Source organism: Helianthus annuus, chromosome 4, assembly GCF_002127325.2.
Source record: "Helianthus annuus cultivar XRQ/B chromosome 4, HanXRQr2.0-SUNRISE, whole genome shotgun sequence".
Classification (NCBI taxonomy): domain Eukaryota; kingdom Viridiplantae; phylum Streptophyta; class Magnoliopsida; order Asterales; family Asteraceae; genus Helianthus; species Helianthus annuus.
In genome coordinates, this window is record NC_035436.2 from 16,551,437 (window position 1) to 16,575,445 (window position 24,009).

A 24,009-nucleotide genomic window follows, 5' to 3' on the forward strand; every position below is an offset into this window, starting at 1 on the left:
GGCCATTTCGTAAAATGATGCCAAGGATATCCGGGACAACGGTCATTAACCCCCCAAAGGCTTTTAAGAAACAAAACTGTTTAAATGAGCCGATCACATTACACAATTTAACCACCTCAGCGATGGAAGATATGATGCTCAATCAAGCGGTATTATTATACTGTATCCCAAGCCCGTATAGGGGAAATAAGTTAAAAGTATTTACCTTTGCAAGTATATTCCTTAATTTGATTAAATCACCGATAGCTTTTACTGGGGCTCCTAATCTGGAACGAAGGTTTTAATTAACCTCTTAGAATCCTAACGGGTCTCATATTAGCTGTAGCCTAGACCGGTTGGTTCTGATATATAGATATGGTTTAATCGCGTGAAAGGCGAAAACCGAGAATGGAATGTGATTCTGCCCCAAACAAGTTCAGAGACTTGTTTTATATGGGTTCAATGTTCACACTCTGTATTTTGGGGTCAAAATAATATAGTTTGACCCATATCGGCTAATTTATGAAAACTAGTTTCATAAGTCGAACCGTGCGCGCAATAGGCGAAACGGTTAAGCATGAGAGTCTTACGCTTATTTCCTAAGTCAATATGCCTTAAAGAGGTTGTGGTATCGGTAGGATACCTTCCGTGATGCCCGTAACGAGTTTAAGTTAATATTACGCCCCGTAGGGGCTTTTCGGTCATTTTAAAGACTTTTAAAGAGCTTTTCGAGTTCTACAGGAAATCTGAGTTTCCCGAACAGTTTATAAAGTCTAAAATACTTTATTTGTTATTTAAAATCAGTAGCAACTGGAAACGGGTCAAAAGACCTTGTAGAACTCACGTTTTGGCCGAAAAGGGCATATTCGGTATTTACCGAACCGTAGCCATAACCGCAGGTTATGAGCAAGGTAAAAATTATTAAAAATCTTTAAAATTCCAAAAATATTATTTTATAACAGTGGGTAAAAGTTTTGGTGATGGAGACTTGGTTTAGATAGGGGTTATGCTAATTGCGCCGTTTATTACAAAAGTTTCTTATAAATGCGCTATTTAGCATAACTCTCATTCTAGACCTCGGATTGACGTGAAACTTTAAGGACATGCTTATAATTTAGTAAGCAAGGTTATGGTCCGTTCACGTGTCCGAAATACTCGTTTTATTTTTAAAAGGCCGTTACGGTCAACTTTTAGGCGATTAACGGAAATGCGTAAAAGACTCGGACAATTCATGAACCGATCACAGAGGTCTATACCATCATGTAACCTGGTCCTAAGAGAGTCCTAAGGCATATCTATACCTCACTAAAACGGGTCAGAACTGAAGTCAAAGCAAAAGTCAAACTTTTGCGACATTCGGCTCCGAACCGGGTCAATATAGCAAATGGTCGATTCAAATGAGCGTAAACAAGTTTATATACTTAATATCAGGTTTTATGAGCGTCAAAACAGATTTCATAGCATATACATTACAGATTATGTATAAAACGGCAAAATAGCTTTCTGTTGACTTTTTAAGTGCACGTTTGACTCGACATTTGACATAGTTAGAGTGGTGATCAGAGGGAACCCTTTTAGGGGTTTATTACCCACATAAATACCAACTCATAACTACTTTTGATCCGACAATTTACTGGACCATTTGTGAATTATCGCTATGACAACCGTTAGTTACGACGGTTGGGTTTATAAGCTAAATCTATGGAAAAACAAGACCACAATGGATGTGAACGACTTACAGAAGTTGTGTCTTGCTTAGAGAGCAGAGAAGAATGCTTGAGAGCTTCTTAGAATGATCAGTTGAGTGTATTTGAGTTGTGTGATAGTTATGAACCAAATGTGGCTATTTATAGTGAAACAAGGCACCTAAGATCATTACACAACCCCTACAACTGATCATGGATGATGGGCAGGTGTCCCATAGAGCTATGGGTCGAGTATAGGGTGCCCATGCCTCATTTATTGATGTTTGATCGTTCACAAGCTCAAAAGGCATGCAATTACAAACTTTCTGCATCTGGGCGTCTCATGCGGCCCGCATGGAGGATCCATGCATGTTTTAACGCGGGCCGCCTGAAGTTTAAATCCAGGCGCGTACAATTAGATGGCTCGCGGCCCGCTTTCACTTAACCCGAAACTTAATGCGGGTCGCGAGAGGTTAGATTTTCAAGTTTTTTTTTAAATCTTTTGCAATGATGACGAGAATCTGGTAATTAATAACGAAATCTTTCGTAATTATTAACCTGACCTTTCGGGTTTGAAGGGGTAACTTTGCGGTTTGGCCCTCGGTTAATTACAATTAAGTACCTCGTGTTATTTACCCGTGTTGTTAAGTCCCCGGTTAGTTTATTAATTATTTGGAAAGCCTTAACTTTCATTATTGACGCTTTTAACCCTTCTTATACGAATTCGATCATAACTTTCTCGTTTTAAAACGGAACTTCGCGGAATTTATACAGTATGTTCTAGTGAGCGTATAATACTGTTACAAAGCCTCGGGAGCGTTAAAGGGTCACTCAGAGGTATAATTAAACATGTTGACACAGTTAACCCCTGTAGCTTGTAATCTCTCACTTTCTTCCGCGTTTCGCTTCCGTACGATCCATGATTTATTCGTTTGAAGGTACAAGCACCATCTAGGGTTAACATACAGTATATTTACCCTTGCTTGACATCTATAACCCTCGAATTTACATACATTCAAGGTTTGTCAAAATTAGTCCTTTATTTAATATCAATGCCACGTGTAATCAAATGACACGTGTTAACACATCATTGGACACAAAAATTCGAGGTGTTACATATCACCCAATATTCTATCACTAGTGATAGAAATGTAGGGGGGTGGTATCATTAGTGATGGAATTCTATCATTCCCAATTTTTTTTAATTTTCATTTTAAAATTTAGAAATTTTAAATTTTATTTTAAAACAAAATTATAAATTTCACTACTTTTTTTAATTTTTAATTTTAAATTAGAAATTAACAATAAAACACTAAAATTAAAAATTTCATTAAATTTAAAACATACTACTTCAATTTAACATACTAGAAACATACAATTTAAAAAAAAACCTACTCCTCGTCCGAATCATGAAACTCCAAACCTAGAGAACCTACTAGTTCGATTAAATCGTATCTCAACCGAAAGTGAGTTTCTTCGTTACGCAATTGTAGTTGGATATCTTGTGAAACTTGAACTTGTGTAGGAAGATCCGGCACCCAATCCGGGGATATTGCACGTCCGTCTTCTTTGATCAGCATATTGTGCAATATGATACATGCATACACTATGCTATGTATTGATTTCTTGCTCGTCGCACGAACCGGTCGGTGTAATATACCCCATCTACCCTTTAAAACACCAAATGCCCTCTCAACATCTTTTCTTGTCGATTCTTGCAATTTTTTGAATGCCTTTTCTTTAGCCTCGACAGGAAATTAGGGAGCTTTCATAAAACAGACCAAGACGGGTAGATACCATCCACAAGAAAAAAGCCTCGTCTGTAATGTCGACCGTTAACATAGAAAGGAGAGGAAGGTGCGGTACCATCCGTTACGCTTTGGAACAACGGCGACGTGTGCAACACATTGAGGTCGTTGTTTGAACCTGGAACACCGAAATACGAATGCCAAATCCATAAATCATTCGACGCCACCGCTTCTAGTATGATGGTTGGTCTTTTGATGTCTCCCCGAACATACGCCCTCGCAACTATCTTGGACAATTTTTCCACTCGATATGTGTACAATCGATGCTACCGAGCATCCCGGGAAAATGTCATCTAGCCTCGTGTGCGGCGTAAATACGTGAGATGTCGTGGCTCGTCGGTTTACGTAAAAACTCGTTAGCATACAACTTAATGACCGCGTTGCAAAAAAATTGCAAACATTCACGTGAAGTTCTTTCCGACATAGCTAGGTATTCATCATATTGATCGGGAGGGTTACCTGTCGCTAGTTGGCGAATGGCGGACGTGCATTTTTGTATCGGCGTGAAACTTGGTGTGCCCCTCGCATCGTAACCTTCTTGAAACCATTCCTCACTTGCTTCGATGTCTCCAACAATCTTTAAAAATAATTCTTTGGGTAAACGAAACCGATCTCTAAACGTTTCGGCATTGTAGAGCGGATTTTCCACAAAATAATTGTTCATCAAAAGTTCGTTGGCACGTATACGATCACGGTCGACCATCTTCTTCTTTGGGCGGGACGACTCGGCATCAAGCTCGTTATACACCGACACAAAATATTTTAGCCTCTCTTTGTCGGAAGACGACTCGGTATCACTATCGCTAGACATCGGAAACGTCGAATCCGTAGGAAATTCCATTTGAGAAAGATATAAAAATTGTGAGAAATGGGTTTATGTTTTTGATGTGTGTAAAATGGTTTAAAATGGAGATATATATAAAAGGTTTAAAGGTTTTTTTTTTTTAATAAACTTACCGTTGAATAGCGGTCGAATATGGCCCAATGTTCAAATTCTTTCAAATCTCAACGCATTATACATTCCACGCGTTACAATAATAACGCGTTAAAGTCTAGGCGGCGGCGGTGTTCCGTGATGGATTAACGAGTGATCAGGGTGGTATAGCGGACCACCCTGTGTGCTCTTATAATGTGATTTCTTTAGGGGAGGGGTATAACAAGTAAGAAAGGGGGTAAATTTAGCCCACCCTTTTTTAAACAAGAGTAAAGTGTAGTTTTACTCATGGGAAATAGGGGCGGTGACACTCTTACCCCCTATTTTCATAGTTTTGTGGCTTTACACCCCGTGCCTGGTCTATTGCATCAACCTTGAACCCTGGCCCTTAACACCGTCTAAGTCAACAGTTAGTTACTCACGGTCAAGGGGTATGAATGTATGATGGTACCTTCACTAGCTTTACTTAGTCAGCTCAACCCCCCCCCCCCCCCCCCCCCCCTACCCAGAGATTTTTTTACACCTTAGTATTCACACACACGCTTTCTAATTCTCTTTGTCACTTCCAGGACATTGCCGACAATTATTCCGATGACAGCGCGCTACAATCTTCTTTCTTCGGTAAACCATGCCTCTCAGAACGATGTGGAACAACCTTCTCCAAGTTGTCCAAGATATTTCAAAACCTTTTTAGTTGTTTAGGTTAATATTCAGTCATTGTGGGGTCTTTGATACAGGTTATTTTTGGTAGCAAATTTTGGTGGCAAATACCCTCTTTTGTAGTAGTGTGTTCCGATCTGTTCATAGTATGACCGATCACTTATAAGAATGTCAGCTCTTTGAAAATAAGAATGTCGCTTTACTGTTCATATAAACAAGGGTTCACTGTTTATCTATGACCGATGGGTTTTGACACCGAATTCGAAGTTATGAGGAACCGAAATAGATGGATTTTATGACTAGCATTATATGATATATGTTTAGTAACTTATTATATGATATATGTTTAGGAGTATTTTGATGATCTTGTTGTTAGGTAACTTATTTTTATGAAGATCATGTTATTAATGTCTACAAACACCTACATCGTGTTGAATATCTAAGTTATTAATTAACATCTAACTTATTTTTTGTGCATTTGAATGTTTCATTGATGAAAGTTTCATTGGCCAATATATGTGTGTACATTAGAATTGGTAATTAGGCATGAGTTGCACATTTGACTTTTGTTGGTCGGTGTTAAAGGGTTATTTAACTTTACAGGTCAAGCATTTAAGGCAGGAATGTTTAACAGGTAGACATGGATTAAAACGTATGGGTGTTACAAAGTACACGTTGTTAAAAGAAAGGGTATAAATGTCTTTTCACATCACAACTAACATATATATGTGATGTCATTTAACAGCAGGGTCCAAGATTGATTAAATTAGCTATACGCGGGGTGTAAGGCAGCAAAATTCTGAAAATAAGAGGTAAGAGTGTCACGAGTCCTATTTCTCAGGCGGGGGGGGGGGGGGGGGGGTTAAACCTGTAGTTTGCTCTTTAAACAATTTTCTTAACGTGAATTGAAAATGCATTAATTATGAAATTAAGTCTTATGTGATAATTGATGTTGGGGGTTCCATTGGATTGGGAATGACCTTTGTGTTCCGAGCATAATAAATCAAAGAAAAGAAAGGAAAAGAAAGTAAGGATACAAAATAAGGGAAAAGAAAAGATATAATGTAGTTTCATGTTCGAGGGTTCCAAAAAATATGGAAAGAAATAAAAAAGTTTATGTGTTCCCAAATTGAAAGAAGATAAATGAAAGTTACAACTTTACAATTGCTTACTTTGTAATTTTTTTATTTATATTATATGGAAGGGTAAAATCGGTAAATGACAAAATATTTGATTACTTTATGAGTTAAACTAGGTTAGAACCCCGTGTATTACATGGGTTAAATAAATGTAATTTTATATATTAAATAATAAAAAGTTATATTTTTATGAACCTCGTATATTGTACAGGTTAAATAAATGTCATTTTATATATCAAATAATAAAAAATAGTTATATCTTTAAAAACCATGTGTATTACACAGATTAAATAAATGTAATTTTGTATGCTAAATACTAAAAACGTCGTATCTTTAAAAACCTGTTTATAATCGGGTTGAATAAATCTACCAAATAATAAAAATAATACATCTTTAAAAACCCGATATGTTACACGTGTTGAAAAGATCTAAAAAGAGTTATATATTTAAAAACCATGTGTATTACACATATTAAATAAATGTAATTTTGTATATTAAATACTAAAAGCGTCGTATCTTTAAAAAAACCCGTGTATAGTCGGGTTGAAAAATCTACCAAATAATAAAAAAATTGTACCAAATAATAAAAAAATTGTATCCTTAAAAACCATGTGTATTACACGTGTTGAATAAATCTAATTTTACATAGCAAATGATAAAAAGTTATATCTTTAAAAACTTCGTGTATTACACGTGTTATATAAATGTAACTTTGTATAGTAAATAATAAAAAAATTATATTTTTTAAAACCCCGCGTTTTACACGAGTTGAATAAATATAATTTTGTATACCAATTAATAAAAAAGCTATATTTTTAATAAATTATGATAACATTTAATATTAATTTATTATTTATATATTTAATATAAGATAAGTAGGAAAGAGAGTTATCTGTTTTAAAAATATATTAAATTAATAATTTAGATTTAAGGATAATATTTTATTAAAGCATGATAAGATTTAATATTAATTTATTATTTATTTATTTAGTTAATATAAGATAAGTATAAATTTAAGGATACCTTCTATGAATGACATATGTCAAAAAATTGGTTTCTTTTATTATAGTAGATAGATTATGACTTTACAATTTGAAAGTTACAACTTTACAATTTGCCACCCAAAATATGTATGAAGAAGATGACCGGCTTCTTCGTTAGTCAACCAGTTGGATTTGGGGTCGAGCAGACCATGGTTACCTTGGCCAACCTACCCTCCGACCCAAACATCTCTTCTTGATGGTAGCCAACTAATGGATTATATGTTGATGTTTTTACACATGGAATCAGTAAACTAACATATGGGTATTCGTTTACATGGGTTTTTTTTTAATTAACTTATTTTTGGTATATGTTTATAAATTTAACTTGTAATCCATGCAGTGGCGGACTCAAGAATTTTTCCATGTCGAATACCCAACCCTCGGATGACGTTGGCTGGATCTTCGGTGACGTCTAGAGCTCTTGTCCTTGCTTGCTACAAAAGAGTAAACCGTTAGCCTCGCCACGGGGGACCCCGGGAAGGGGATCCGTGACCAAGCTCCGGCGTGAGAGTAAGTAAACTTGCCGGATGAGACAAGGAGTATTTTCCGATGAAGATATTCACCGGAAAGTTCCTATCTTGGTGTGAATCTAATAAATGAGTTATGTGTAGTAAATACGAGGAATGTTAGTCGGACTTTAATGAGATGGGAGTTAATGAGAGTAGTAAATGAGAAGTTGGCCGGAGATTATACCTGCCTTTGCCCTATCCTTTCTCCCCCTTATATAATGACATGCCCTTATCTCTTAGAGGAGTGTCCCCCATGTTATCCGACGGTAATCGTGGTATCTTGGGAAGGTCAGACACGTGTCTGACCCCCAACGGTGCGATATCTTTCCTCATTAATGCATAGCCGGATAAGTACAGTGATGGTGACCGGATGCTCCTCTTATCAAGCATTTAATGAGCCTGCTATCCTTTAGCTGTTCTCCCGCTCAAACGAAGGAGGAACCTTAGCAAGCAAGGGTATATTATTTAGTGGACTTTTAAGTAATTGGGCTCCCAAAGAGAAAGGCCCAATGCGGGTAAAGTGGGCTTCCCCACTGGCCCGTCGTCAAGTCATCTTTAGTCCTTGGTTCTGAGACCCGAGGCTCATGATCCGAGGCTGAGTCACAACCGCTTAAGAGAGATGGTTTCTCTTTTGGTGGGCCCACTCCTGATCGGCTGCCGCTTACTGTATTTGTTAATCATGACATTGCCGATTTTACTGGAGCGGGAATTAACTCCCTAGTAGCACGTGCCTTCTTTTTAAATTTTGAAGAGACCGCTGATGTGACAGTTACTTGCATGTCAGCGGTTATCTCTTTAAATACCCCCTTTTAACCTCTTCCGACTTCATATTCAAATTCTCCATCTTCCTTTCTTTCCCTGTAATCACCTTCCCCATTCACCGTCTCTTCACATTATGAGTCGTGGTGGCCGGTCGTCGATAAGGTCTGTCTTAACGGCGAAGGACCTGAAATCTTTCATCGAGGCATATAATATACCGGATCGGTTTTCTCCTTCTTTGCCCGGCCCCAGTGAATCGGCATAATGCACGCCAGATAGGATACCCATTTATACTCTTGCCTTCTCTTCTTGTGGGGTCCGATACCCCCTTTCTGCCTTCAAGATTTCTCTGCTTCGTCATTTCGGTGTACATTTCTCACATATTCACCCTTTGGGGTTCATGAGGGTAGTTCATTTTGAACTGTCCTGTGCCGCTATCTCAGGGGAACCCTATGTCCCCTTGTTCTGTATGTTTTACCGGCTTATTTCCGATGGTGACTGGTTCACCTTCGCTAAACGTCAGAACAGTGTTTCGAGGCCTTGCTACAGCTTTATGCCAACTTCTACTTATCCAAAGGACTGGAAGTGCAGATTCATCTTTGTTTCTGTGGCTATGTTACCGAAGTCCCCTGTGCCAAAGGATCTTGACGCCGCTATTGAGGATGTTGTCCCCACCCTTTCTGCAAGCGAGACCGTCAAGTGGAAAAGGATGTGTGACAATCCAACGAGGGCTTTTACTTTCTCTGAGGGGATGCTTGCTATGGGTGGTTTGAGCCCTTCCTACCCAGTTCGTCCAAGAGCCTTTTTCGGCAAGAAAGGTATTCCCTTGTTCCTGGTTTGCTTCTTACAATCATTTCCTTTTTTATGCCTTTGGGGACCCATAGTCATCTTTGGTGTCTTGTGCAGAGATAACTTTGTGGCGGCTTCTCCAGGGTGATTCTAAGGATGTGAAATATGTGGTTGATGATGAGGTTGATCCCCGGTTGAACGCGGAGGTACAGGTCGCAGGAGGATCCGTCCAGGTAGGAGGCTCTGTTGCCCTGGGTGGATCTGAGGAGGATCCTTCTGGTAGGGAGGAAAGTTCTCCCGACCTTCCTCCTGTTCATCCTTCCGGTCAGAGCGACGATGAAGAAGTGGAGATACAGCTAGTTCGTAAAAGGAGGTCTGCCAGTCCCCAGCCGGCTCCTGCACCACGCAACATTCGTCAGAGGCTTCGGAGTGCTAGTGGTCAGAAACTTCCTCCTCCTTCCAAGGCTGCTTCTGACCTTCCTCCCGCCGGGGTCAAGGGTTCCCTGTCCAAGCATTTAATGTCCTCAAGCTTAGTGAGTGCTCCATTACTGGTAAGTCATCTTTTTTCTTCTTCTTTCTTTCTGTGTCATTTCTGATTGTCCTTTTTTCTTGCTTATTAGGGGAGCTCCCGGGAGCCTATAGAAATTCCAACTGGTCCTTCTCCTTCCCGCATCCGGGACAAAACCTCTGAGGTGGGGGTAGCTCGCTTTTCTTCGGCCTATGAACTTTCTCCGTTACATGCTACTGGGACTAGCAAACCTACTTTTCAGGAAGGCCTTGCTTGTCGATCCCCCCTTGCCCCCTGTTTGCTGATGCCATCCCCACCACTTATGTTCCCAAATGGAAGGTAACTAGTTCTTCCGTAATAGGGACTCCTGAAGCTGCCAGGGACTTTCTGAGTCATGCTGTCCCTCCCTCACATAAATTTGTAAACTCTGCCCTGAGGGATGATCTCTTTGAAGATCAATACAGCATGTCTTTATGTGAAAGCTTCTTTAGGGGTGCTGGGATGCTGCAAAGGATTGACGATTTGAGGAAAGCGAACGAGGGACTCAAGGCTGAGCTTAAGGCTTCCCAGTCGGTTGTTGCTGGGCTTAGAGGACATGTGGTTGATGCTGAGAGGAGGTTACAGGAGGAGAAGGTGCATAGTCTTCTCCCCCCTTTTTTTATATATATATACGTACTCACTGACCCTTTGTCTAGGGAGCTAGGGTTATGCTTGAGAGGAAGGAGCGGGCTTGGGAGCAGGAAATGGCGTCGTTGATCGTGGAGAAGGAAGAGCTTGTTGCTGAGCTGAAGCATGTGAAGGAAGTTGGCTCCGTTTCCCATGAGCAGCTTAATACCATGTATGCAGATTATGGGATAACTTCGGATGATAATCAACGATTGGCGGGGGAGAAGCACTGGTTGATTACTGAAGGTTTTGGGGCTTTCCTCACTGCTGTTGCTCAATCAGAGGACTTTAAAAGCGGTCTGGAGGAGGTTTATAGGGCCTATAAGGATGTTGGCTATTAGGCAGGATTGAAGGATGGCTATGTTTATTCTGTCCAAGGCCTGGGTAGAAAAGAGACTCCTCTTTATAATTCCAAAGCGAAGAAGAGGTTGTCCAAACTGAACGAGGAGTTTGGGCGTAAAACCCCGGCCATCCTTGCCGAGATCCTTGAGCATCCCTTGATTTCAATTGATGAACTGAAGGCCCTATTCTCCTCTGCCGGTCCTTCGTCTCCGCCGTCCCTTTCCGGGGGTGATCCCCAGTGAACTCTGATCACTTGATAAACTTCGATATGGTTGTAATAACTCTAACTTACTTTTGGGATACTTGTATGTTTTGCTTGACTTTCTTGGATGGTCCTTTGTGTTGGGGACCATCTTGACCTCTAATCGTATGGCCTATGGTTATGTATAGCCTCCCCTCCGCTTTGTTGCTTGTTCCTTGTCTTGCCTTTTTTGTTTTGCAGGGGTTTTTATCGGAGGTTAGCTTGGTGATTCCCTGGGGACTTTCAAGCTGCTTTCAAGCTGCTTTAGCGGGGAGCTTGTATATGTTTTCATTTTACCTTGCTGTGTTTGTAATCTTGTATATTGTTAATTTTTGCCCAAGTTATTGGGGCTTCTCTTTGTATGTATATTTTGTATTAAATAAAGCAGATTCCCCTTCGTAGTTTTGTATACACGGGTGTGTTTGCATTATTTGTTTTTTGTTGTTTGTTTCGTTAAACTGTGATTGTCTGTTCGAGGCCAATCGATGGACAAGTTTATAATGCGGTGTTATGTTTTTAACTTGCTTTTGTCCGTTTTAGGTTAGCTAGACGTTTATTAGCCCCACGGCCGGGCTTTCGGCATGTTTTGAATGCCTCATACACGTGTGTTTGTTTGCTCTAGTTTAGATTTAAAGGGTGTTCATAGGCACGTCTGCCCAGGTATGGTTACCCATAGCTTTCAAAATGGGACGTTTTCGTCCGTCTTTCATTTAATCTTCGGGGGATGTATACTTCCCGTCATAGACTGTTTACAAAAAGGTTTACTTTCTGAGGGGAAAGTCCCAGTACATATAGTTTACCTATTACAAAAGTGGCCCTTAGCCGTTTTCCCCTGGGGGTATGCCCCTTACATGTAATACTTCCTGAGCTGCATGAGGTTCCAGGTCCCGGGGACCTCTTTTCCCTCTAATGTCTCTAACTTGCATGTTCCCTTACCGTTCGCCCATGTGACTCTGTATGGTCCCTCCCAGTTGGGGCCCAACTTCCCGGTGTTTTCCTGCAGACTGGCCTCGTTGGCTCTGAGAACCAGGTCCCCTGAGACGATGTTGAGCTTCTTCATCCGGGTGTTGTAGTAACTTTCCAGGAGTTTTTTGTAGTGAGCTTCTCTCACTGCTGCTATCTCTCTTCTTTCTTCCAACAAGTTCAGGTTCATCCTTAGATCCTGCTCGTTCTCCTCATCCCTCAGCTTCATCCGGGCGGTTTGGGATCTGATTTCAGCAGGGATCATAGCCTCCGTTCCATAGGTAAGACTAAACGGGGTCTCCCCGTTGCAACTTTTGGGAGTGGTTCGGTATGCCCATAACACGAACGGAAGCTCCTCCAGCCAGCCCTTCTGTTTCCTTCCAAGCCTACCCTTCATTCCTTTGATAACGCTTTGGTTGGCTCTCTCTACCAACCCGTTACTCTGGGCATGGGTAACAGAGGTGAACACTTGTTGAATCCTCATTTGCTCGCACCATGGCTTGAAGGGTCTTCCGGCGAATTGAACCCCGTTGTCACTCACCAGTTCTTTCGGAACCCCATATCTGCACACGATGTTATCCAGTACGAACCGTCTCATTTGATCTCCAGTGATCTTTGCCAGGGGTTTCGCTTCAATCCACTTAGTGAAGTAATCAATGGCTACCACCACGTATTTGACCCCTCCTGGACCCTCCGGGAAAGGCCCAATTATGTCGATTGCCCATTTCTGGAATGGCCAAGATGTCGAGACTGGGACCATGGGGTGTTTGTGCCGGTGGGTCATTGGTGCATGTACTTGGCAGTTGTCACACTTCTTGATTTCTTCAGATGCCGTTTCGTACATTCGTGGCCAGTAGAACCCTGCGTTCATTGCCCTTCTTACTACCGTTCTTGGTCCGGGGTGCATTCCACAAATCGCCTCGTGCATCTCCCTGACCACATATTCGGCCTCTTCCATATCGATGCACTTCAGGGACGGACCCAGATACGACCTTCGGTATAGCTCCCCTCCCAATCAGTTCATATTGTAGAACTTTGACCCGTATCTTTCTGGCCGCCCATTCCCCCTCAGGTAGAGTCCCGTCCCAGAGGAATTTGATGATTGGGGTCATCCATGTTTCCTGGGAACCTTCGATCGTGGCCACTTCCGCTGCGTTAAGGGAGGGGGATGTTAAGACCTCTACTTTGACCTCCTTTGCGAGATGGTCGAATGCTACCGAAGCCAACTTGCTGAGTGCATCAGACTTCCTGTTCCTCCCACGAGGGATGTATTCTAGTTTGAAAGTTCTGAATGCCTTGGTTGTCTCCTTAACTTTCGCCACATATTGAGCCATGGTGCTATCCTTGGCTTCATATTCCCCTTGGTACTGCTTTACTACCAACTGTGAATCGGTACTAGCCTCCACGTGTTTTGCTTTCATCTTCTGTGCCAGCCTCATCCCTGCTAAGAGGGCTTCATACTCGGCGGTAATGTTGGTGTTTTCGAAATCCAACCTTATAGCATACGTCAACTCGACCCCCTCGGGGCTTACCAGCGTGATGCCTGCACCACTCCCTTCTTCACTGGATGCTCCATCAGTGAACAACTTCCACACAGCCTCGTCTTCCCTTTTCTTTTCTTCTTCCTCCAAAGCTTCCCACCTTAGTAACTCCCTCTCTTCGTCCTCGGGGACTTCTGCTAGGAAGTCAGCCAGTATTTGTCCCTTGATGGCCGTCCTGGGCTTAAACTCCAGAGAATGTTCCCCCAATTCTACAGCCCATTTAGCCAGTCGTCCCGACTGTTCTGGTTTTCTAAGCACTTTCTGAAGGGGTTGATCAGTTACTAAGGTGACCTTATGCCCTTGGAAGTACCTCCTGAGCCTCCGAGATGCAAAAACCAGAGCCAACGCAAGTTTCTCTAAAGGCATGTATCGTTCCTCGGGCCCCTTAAGTGTTCTGCTGATGAAATATATGGGGATCTGTTTTCCCTCCCGTTATACCATCATGACCGCACTTATGGTCGTCTTAGAGGCAGATAGGTAAAGGAGCAGCGGGTCTCCAGGCACCGAGGTGGCTAATGTCGGGAGCTTACAGATGTAGGTTTTCATTTCTTGAAAGGCGGCTTCGGCCTCAGTGGTCCAGTTGAACTTGCTAGTCTGGAGGCAGTCTTTTAATACTTTCATGAAAGGGAGGGTTTTGTCAGCCACCTTTGATAAGAAGCGATTTAGCGCTATCAGCCTTCCGTTTAATTGCTGGATGTCCTTCAGGGACCTGGGGGAGCGCATCTCGGCCACAGCCTGGGTTTTCTCCGGGTTTGCTTTTATCCCTCCTTTAGTTACCACTACCCCCAAGAAGTTTCCTTCCTCTACCCCGAAACAACACTTCCCAGGGTTCAGCTTCATGTTTACATCCTGCATTGTGTTGAGAGTCTCAGCTATGTCGTCTATCATGGCTGCTTCTGTCAAGCTCTTGATGACAATGTCGTCAACGTACACCTCTAAATTCCTTCCCCTTTGTTCCCTAAACAAGGTGTTCATAAACCTTTGGTATGTTGCCCCCGCGTTCTTGAGGCCGAAGGGCATCTTGGTATAGCAAAATGTCCCTTCATCGGTGATAAAAGCAGTCTTCTCTTCATCTTCTATCGACATCTGTATTTGGTGGTATCCCTTGTAGGCATTTAGGAAGCACTTCAACGGGTACTGGGACAGGGAGTCCACCTGGGTGTCTATCTCCGGGAGGGGATAACAGTCCTTGGGGCATGCTTTGTTTAGGTCTTGGAAATCGATGCACATCCTCCATCCCCCATCTTTTTTCTGAACCATGACTGGGTTAGCAACCCAGGATGGGTATTTAACTTCTCTGACTATCCCCGCTCTGAGTAACTTTCGGGTCTCTTCACAAGCAGCCCTTCTTTTGTTAGGTCCCATGCTCCGCTTCTTTTGCTTCACCGGTTTTGCCCATGTGAAGGTGTTGAGCCGGTGCTCTGTCAGGCTTCTGGGAATTCCTGTCATGTCTCCGTGTTGGAATGCAAACACGTCTAGGTTATGGAGGAGCAACTCCTTTAGGGCACTCTTGCATTTGTCACTTAGGTGGCTCCCCACCTTGACTGTCTGCTCTGGGAACTTATCGCAGAGGACCCATTCTTCCACCTTCTTTCCTTGGGATTTCCCCGATTCCTCCCCTTTGGACACTGAAGAAATTACTTCGTAGGCTGACTTAACCCATGCAAGACCTTTTGGTGTTTGGAATACCAAAGCCCCGTGGGGAGTAGATGCTTGTGCCTGCAGATCTCCAATCCCAGGTCTTCCCAAGATTGCGTTGTACTTGGAGGGTGCCCTGACTACTGTGAAGGTTAAATTTATCGTCCGGACCCGATCCCCCACACCAACTGTAAACGGGAGCCTGATCTTTCCTAGGGGGTGTGACACACTGTTGTTGAATCCCACCAATGGGATAGAGTCTTCCTCCAGCCTATCTCTTATATCCCTGTCGAATCTGAGGAAGCAGTGTTCGTATATTACCTCGACGCCTGACCCTCCGTCCACATGTATTCTAGACACCTTGTGTCTAGCTATCACAGCTGAGATATTCAGCGGGAGTCGTTGCACTTCACCTTCTTCTAAGTATGGCATAAGGATGGGAGTTTTCATGCAGTTCGAGGGGCCTAGGATCCTGGCCTTTATACTTCGGGTGACATCAAACTCATTTCTCCTCCTTATCATATCAACATCTGCCCTCCCAGGCTCCCTTGCATCTCTTCCCTTACGATCCCCTCCCCCTTCCTTGATTTCCTTGACCAAATGGGCCAGTCTTCCCGTTTTCACCGCTTCCTCTATTTCCCTCTTGAGGTACATGCAGTCATCGGTTTTGTGCCCGAAGCCCTTGTGAAACTCACAGTATTCGTTCGGATGTGCTTTGGGTCCTGGCTTTATGGGGGGTGGCCTTGGGAAAGAATTCTTCACCCTCTCCGTGGCCAGTATCTCGCTTGGATTCTTAACGAGAGGGGTGAAGCTGTCGGAGTAAGGGGGAGGGCCTCTCCCTCGGGGTCTGTAGGGGGAGTATGAGGGCCTTGCCCTGTCATGCAACATTCTATCAAAGGTGGGTTTCCGGGAATAGGGTGTACCTTTCTCAGGGGGTCTTGCTGCTGGAGCAACCCTCCGGGGTGTGGCGTCCGTCTCCTTAGCTTTGCTGACCGTATCTTTTCCCCGGACGAAAGCCCTGACCCTGTCCATAAGATTGTTGAAGGAAGGTGGAAATTCCTCTCCCAACTTTTCACACAGTTGTGCATGCTTCAGCCCATTTATGAAACTACTGATTTTCATGACTTCCGGGACATCCTTGATGTTCATACTTTCTTTGACAAACCTTTCCATATACTGGTCTATCCGTTCATTATCCCTTTGCCTGATGTGAAGGATTTCATTGGGATTCTTGACCACCTTCCTTTGCTGGCCAAAATTCCTGAGGAATTTTTCGCTTAACTCTTCGTAGCTGTCTATGCTCCCCGGGGGAGACTATCAAACCACAGCCGGGCTCCTTCCGTTAAGGTTTGCACAAACATGTGGCACCACCTTCCTAGTTGCCCCGCTCCTCGGAAGGCATGCAGATGATCTTCTGGATCTCTCGTTCCATCGTAGCGATCGAAGCCTGGGGGCAGCTTTGTCTTGGGGGGCATGGGTGCCTCTGATATTCTCCTTGTGAACTTTGAGACCTCAGCCAAGTCTCGTGGCAGGTATGGTTGGTCCAAACCACCGCCACCCAAGTCGTCTTTCTCCCTTTCTTTGTGTTTCTGACCTGTGATCAAGTCTTCTCTTTCTTCAGAAGACATCTGCCTTAGGGCAGACATGAACGTTTCCAGCTAGTCCCCGTTGTTGCTCTTATTCTGGATGTTCGTTCCTTCCTGATTAGAGGGTGTGTCAAAAGAGAGTCTGGCCCTGAGGCTGTCTAACTTTTCCTGTCTCTTCAAATCTTCAAGATACTTAGTTATCTTCTCCCTGTGCATGGCCACGAAGCCAGGAGTGACATGCTCCGTTTCTTCCAGATTTTCTACCAGGTTCTCGTTACCCTCTTCATGAGTAATATCCTCCACAGTGACCTTATCCAAATCGTTGTGTGCCGTTTGGGTGACACGCGAGCTATGTGGGGTTGCCATGTTGTTTTTGGAAGGGTAAGTTGCTCTCTGAACGTCGAGTGTTGATGTGGGAACACCGGTCAAGCCTGTGTCCCACGGATGGCGCCAATGTCGAATACCCAACCCTCGGATGATGTTGGCTGGATCTTCGGTGACGTCTAGAGCTCTTGTCCTTGCTTGCTACAAAAGAGTAAACCGTTAGCCTCGCCACGGGGGCCCCGGGAGGGGGATCCGTGACCAAGCTCCGGCGTGAGAGTAAGTAAACTTGCCGGATGAGATAAGGAGTATTTTCCGATGAAGATATTCACCGGAAAGTTCCTATCTTGGTATGAATCTAATAAATGAGTTATGTGTAGTAAATACGAGGAATGTTGGTCGGACTTTAATGAGATGAGAGTTAATGAGAGTAGTAAATGAGAAGTTGGCCGGAGATTATACCTGCCTTTGCCCTATCCTTTCTCCCCCTTATATAATGACCTGCCCTTATCTCTTAGAGGAGTGTTCCCCATGTTATCCGACGGTAATCGTGGTATCTTGGGAAGGTCAGACACGTGTCTGACCCCCAACGGTGCGATATCTTTCCTCATTAATGCATAGCCGGATAAGTACAGTGATGGTGACCGGATGCTCCTCTTATCAAGCATTTAATGAGCCTGCTATCCCTTAGCTGTTCTCCCGCTCAAACGAAGGAGGAACCTTAGCAAGCAAGGGTATATTATTTAGTGGACTTTTAAGTAATTGGGCTCCCAAAGAGAAAGGCCCAATGCGGGTAAAGTGGGCTTCCCCACTGGCCCGTCGTCAGGTGCGGACAATTTTTAAAAATTTTAGGCCCCAAGGTATATAAGTAAAAAATCGGTTCGTATCTGGTCGGGTCGGGTCATGTAAAACAAAAGAACATCGAACTAAATTTATATAATCATCAAAAATATGTCAAACCATATTACAAACATAATTAAAACGTCACCCTACGGGTTTTCATTTTTTTGAAATCTATCCAAAACATGGCTCCATAACATATTACATAATATATCAACTATTCAAACCCTAGAAATCATAATGTAAATAACCCTAAAAATCATCTAAACAACATATACACCATAAAAAGAAAAAGCCAAACATTCTTCACTAACAAATATAACCCACCAGATCTACTATGTGGTGTATGCGGCTATAAAAAAGGCAAAATATCATTACTAACAAAATATAACCCACCATATAACATAATGAAAAACAAAACGAAGCACATGGCTAATATCAACCAAAAAATCAACAAAAATTCATCAAAAATAACAAAGAAATTTACCCGTGTTCGATCGGCAGTGGTATGGTGGCTGATTAGCGTGGTATAGAGAGAGCGGGAGAGAATATGTAAGGGTTTTGGGCATGTTTATTTTATTTTGGTTTGAAATATTGTTGATTTGTTGGGTTTGTTTATTGGGCTAAGACTTAGTAGTGGGCTAGTTAAAGGTATTGAGTATTTGGGTTTAGTTATATAGGTATTAAAAGTTATATAATTTAGGTAGTATTTAAAAAAAAATAAGAGTTTACTCAAAAAAATTTAAAATATAAATTGATAACACTTTTTACCTAAGGGTTGCAGACGAAAAATTGCAAGAGTTGCGGACGGAAAATTCCAAGGGGTGCGGACGAAAAATTCAAAGGGGTACGGACGGGATTTTCAACGGAACTTAGCACTAAAATTTTTTTTTCCCGGGGCTGCGCCCGCCCACCTTGCCTTTCTCTTACGTCCGCCCCTGGATCTATATAAATTAGTTCAATAAATTTGTTTGTGGCTATAAGGGTAAAGAGGGTGTACCCCTCATGAGACGGGGGAAATTTCCACCCATCCAATCATGATTTGTCATGTCATTTTCCCTCTAATACATTACTTTTGCCAAAAAAAACATAAGGAGTGGTTTCCACTCATACCATGGGGTAAACTAATTTTTTAAACAAGTTTAATAAAAGTACAATAAATTAAAAAAACAATACATTAAATTAAAATTTTTAAAAAAGACATTATATTAATTAAAAATACTTAAAATAAACTAGATTAAACTAACTAAAATTACTACTCTTCGTCGGATTCCACCAATAGGTGGGGTAAATCCATTCTTCCGAGATGCTCAACGAGATCATGTTTTAGTCTCATCTTCATCCATAAGCTCGTTTAACACACTGTCATCGAGAGCAGGCTCGACTGGAGGATCCTGAATGTGTACTGGTGCTATCGTGTTTCCGTCGTCTTTTAAAATCATATTATGTAAATTAATAAACGTCTACACTACGTACCTAATTTTTTTCACTCTCCTAGCACGCATTGGCCAACTCATTATACCCCATTTTGACTTCAAAACACCAAAAGTCTGTTCCACGTTTTTCTTGCCGCCTCGTGTTGCTTCTTGAACTTCTTTTCGTCATGTTCGTGAGGATATGAAAATGATTTGACAAACACGGACCATGTAGGGTAGATTCCATCCACGAGATAGTAACCACGTTTGTATAAGTAGTTGTTAAAATAAAATGGACATTTTGGGGCCGTTCTATTACGTTCAGTTTGAAATATTGGAGATTGCTGAAGCACATTGATGTCCTTTTGTGCACCTGGTGGACCACAAAACGCTTGCCAAACCAACAAATCTTGAGAGACCACCGCTTCGAGCATAACTCTAGGGTAACGGTGATCTCCTCTCATATATTGGCCCCGAAACTCTGTGGGACACATTCTCCATACGGAATGGGTGCAATCAAGCCTACCCACCATACCAGGAAGATGATGTTTATCCTCATGAGCTTGGTACAACAGCGTCATGTCGTGGCTTGTGGGCTTACACAAGAACTCGGGAGCGTATATTTTACATACCATTTCGCAGAAATATTCTAGACACTCGCGGGAAGTCCTTTCAGCTAGATGTAAATACTCGTCGTTCTCGTATGGAGTGTTACCGGTTGCAAGTTGTTTAATAGCCGATGTAACTTTTTGTCACACCCTGGCTTTGCGGAAGCGTGGGTTTAATTGGTGTGACTTCTTGTCACGGCCCCCGGCCCGGTTTGACCCGTTCCAGGAGCCGCAGGACAGAAATCCTGGGGTACTTTGTTTATTGTGAGTTTAGCAGCGGAAATTTTATTTACAGGACCGTTTAAGCTAAAAACTTTTCCCGATTATTTTATTTCACAGTTCGGGATAAAACCCTGATAATTTACAATAGTAAGATTTTCTGGATAAAACACATTTCTTTATTTTATACTGAGCCACTATCTTAAGCTTGAAATGCTTCCCTTGCATTTTTCCTGAATTACAGCAGATCACCTGAAACATGTTTGGAAAAGATTTTATCAGCGGGGAAATACTGAGTGAATTATTCTAGTTGCTGAAAATGACACATCTGTTATAATTCACAGTGTTAAGATCTTTTACAATGTTTCTGATATCAACCAACTACCCACAGTACTTTACCACTCGACCCATTGGCCCACCTGTCCAATGGTGTCTGTGATTATGGTCATATCACCCAATGGCTGCCCCAATGGTGACGATTATCAAGTAAAGTGCACAATACCCCACATACCGGCTGTAACTTGGTGATTACATAAACTTAATCACTGTAATTTATAATTCTGGAAATAATTTGGAGTATTGTAAAACATTTGATAAAAAGAGAATAACTCACATTGCAGATTTAGTACTGACAGAATATGATTTTAGCCCTGTTAACCTAATTTCAATAATAATGCACACAAAACAGGGTTAGTGATCAATACAACAGTCACGATATCTCACGAGATCAAATTCTCACAATGAACGACAAAGTGCGATACTTAAACTCATTTATCGAATTAACGACAAACGACAAAGTATAATACTTAAACTCATTCATCGAATTAACGATAAACGACAAAGTATGACCCAATGTGGGCGGCACTTAAACATTCTTTGGATATATTGATCTCGGAAACTGAATCGTAATAGCGATCGAGTAATTACCCTGTTCCGCGGCAGCACTTCGTGATCGTGCGTGTTTAATTTGTGATATAACAGCCTAACATCGATGTACAGAACGAATTCGATCGACGTTTTAACACCAACATTCGAATGCCAAGGTCGGCTATTTATAGCCCAAATTTCATGTTGCTTACGGACCGTATGACCTAACCCTTACGGTCCGTAAGGCAAGCTGGTAGGCTTACGGTCCGTAAGGACTAACCCTTACGGTCCGTAAAGGTGCGGCCTAGCTTGTAGATTAGCCTAGTCAGTGGCATAGGCTTGGTGAATCAACAACATTCGAAATTCAGTATATACAACGCATAATTTAAGATAATTATCGAATAGGGTTTAACCCCCCTGAGTTTTAGGGGCCCTGATCCTGATTCCGATTATTCCGGAAATTTTAGGGTTAGTGCGGAATTACTTGGGTGTCTCAATTAAGGTTTCCTTATTGACTAATTATTATTCTAATTACTAATTTTAATGATAGTTGTTACATCCTCTCCACCTTAGGAAAAATCTCGTCCTCGAGATTCATTGAAACAGATGAGGGTACTTGCGCTTCATTTCTGATTCCAGTTCCCAAGTATATTCCGGTCCTCTCTTTGAATTCCATCTGACTTTCACCAGTACTAGTCGCTTGTGTTTGAGAAACTTGATCTTTCGGTTTTCTATTTGTAAAGGTTTTTCTATGAATTTCAGTTTTTCATTTACCTCTATGTCTTGAAGAGGTACTACTAGAGATTCGTCTGATAGACATTTCTTAAGATTGGATACATGAAATACATCATGTACTCCAGCTAGTGCCTCTGGTAATTGTAAACGATAAGCGACTGGTCCGATTCGTTGAATCACTGGAAATGGTCCAACATATCTGGGACTCAGTTTTCCTTTCTTACCGAATCTTACAACTCCTTTCCAAGGAGATACTTTCAGCAGTACTTTGTCTCCTATTTGGAATTCAAGTGGTTTGCGACGATTGTCTGCATAGCTCTTTTGGAGATCTCTGGCTGTTTTCAATCGTTCGTTGATTCGAGTTATCTTGTCTGTGGTTTCTTGCACAATTTCCGGACCTGATAATTGACTTTCTCCTATTTCCGCCCAACATACAGGTGTTCTGCACTTGCGTCCATATAGTGCCTCGAATGGAGCGGCTTCAATACTTGAGTGATAACTATTGTTATAGGAGAATTCAATTAATGGTAAATGGTTATCCCAATTACCCCCAAAATCAATTACACATGCTCGGAGCATGTCTTCTAAAGTTTGGATCGTCCTTTCACTTTGTCCATCGGTCTGTGGATGATATGCAGTACTTAGATTAAGTCGGGTTCCCATTGATTCTTGGAAACTTGTCCAGAAACGGGAAGTGAAACGACTATCTCTATCCGATACAATGGAGAGCGGGACTCCATGTAAGGATACTATCTCATCTACATACAATTTGGCTAACCTTTCCATACTAAAGGTTTCCTTTATTGGTAGAAAATGAGCTGATTTGGTCAATCGATCCACAATTACCCAAATGGCATCATTACCTTTTCGAGTCTTGGGTAACTTAGTAACAAAGTCCATTGTTATAAGTTCCCATTTCCATACAGGCATTTCTAACTGTTGTAGTAAACCTGAGGGTTTCTGGTGTTCGGCTTTAACTTGTGAACAGGTTAAACACTTAGATACATATTCGGCTATATCCTTTTTCATTCCTATCCACCAGAAATTCTTTCTTAAATCTTGATACATCTTATTGTTTCCTGGGTGTATGGTATACCTAGATTTATGAGCTTCCTCTAAAATCTTTGATCTTAAATTTCCCTGTTTAGGTACCCAAATTCTGTTTTTGTGGAATTTCCAAATTCCATCATTTCCTTGTTCCAATTCTTTTAGGTAACCTTTCATTCCTTCGGCATCGTCCTTGATTGCTGTTTTCTGGATTTCCTTCACTTGTTCCATTAAATCTATTTGTAGATTTATTCTAAGGGCACGGACTCGCCTTTGCTTTTCATGATACTTACGACTTAAAGCATCTGCTACTACGTTTGCCTTTCCTTCGTGATATTAAATATCACAGTCGTAATCACTTAAAATCTCCATCCATCTTCTTTGCCTCATGTTTAACTCTTTTTGCCCAAATATATATCTTAAACTTTTATGATCTGTATAAATAGTAAATTTACTTCCATACAGATAATGTCTCCAAATTTTAAGGGCAAAAACTATGGCTCATAGTTCTAAATCATGAGTTGTATAGTTTTCTTCGTGCTTTTTCAATTGTCTGGAGGCATACGCAATTACCTTCTTGCGTTGCATTAACACACATCCGTATCCTAGTTTTGAAGCATCGCAATATACTTCAAAATCTTCTGTTCCTTCTGGTAAAGCTAAGATTGGCGCATTGGTTAATTTCTGTTTTAAAATTCTAAAGGCTTCTTCTTGTTTTGGTCCCCATTCAAACTTAGTGGCTTTACAGGTTAGCTTAGTTAATGGTACAGCTATCTTGGAAAAATCCTTAATAAACCGTCTATAATAACCAGCTAAACCTATAAAGCTTCTAATTTCCATTGCAGTTTGCGGAACCTTCCAGTTGGTAATTGCTTCTATCTTAGCAGGATCTACGTGAATACCTTCGTGATTCACCATGTGTCCTAAGAATTGCACTTCTTGTAGCCAAAATTCACACTTCGAGAATTTAGCGTACAACTTTTCTTTTCTTAACAAAGTTAAGAGTGCATGCAAGTGCTGACAATGCTCGACTTGACTTTTGGAATAAATGAGTATATCGTCAATGAACACGATCACAAATTTATCCAAATATGGTTTACAAATCCTGTTCATCATGTCCATGAATGCAGCTGGGGCATTTGTTAGTCCAAAGGGCATGACTGTAAA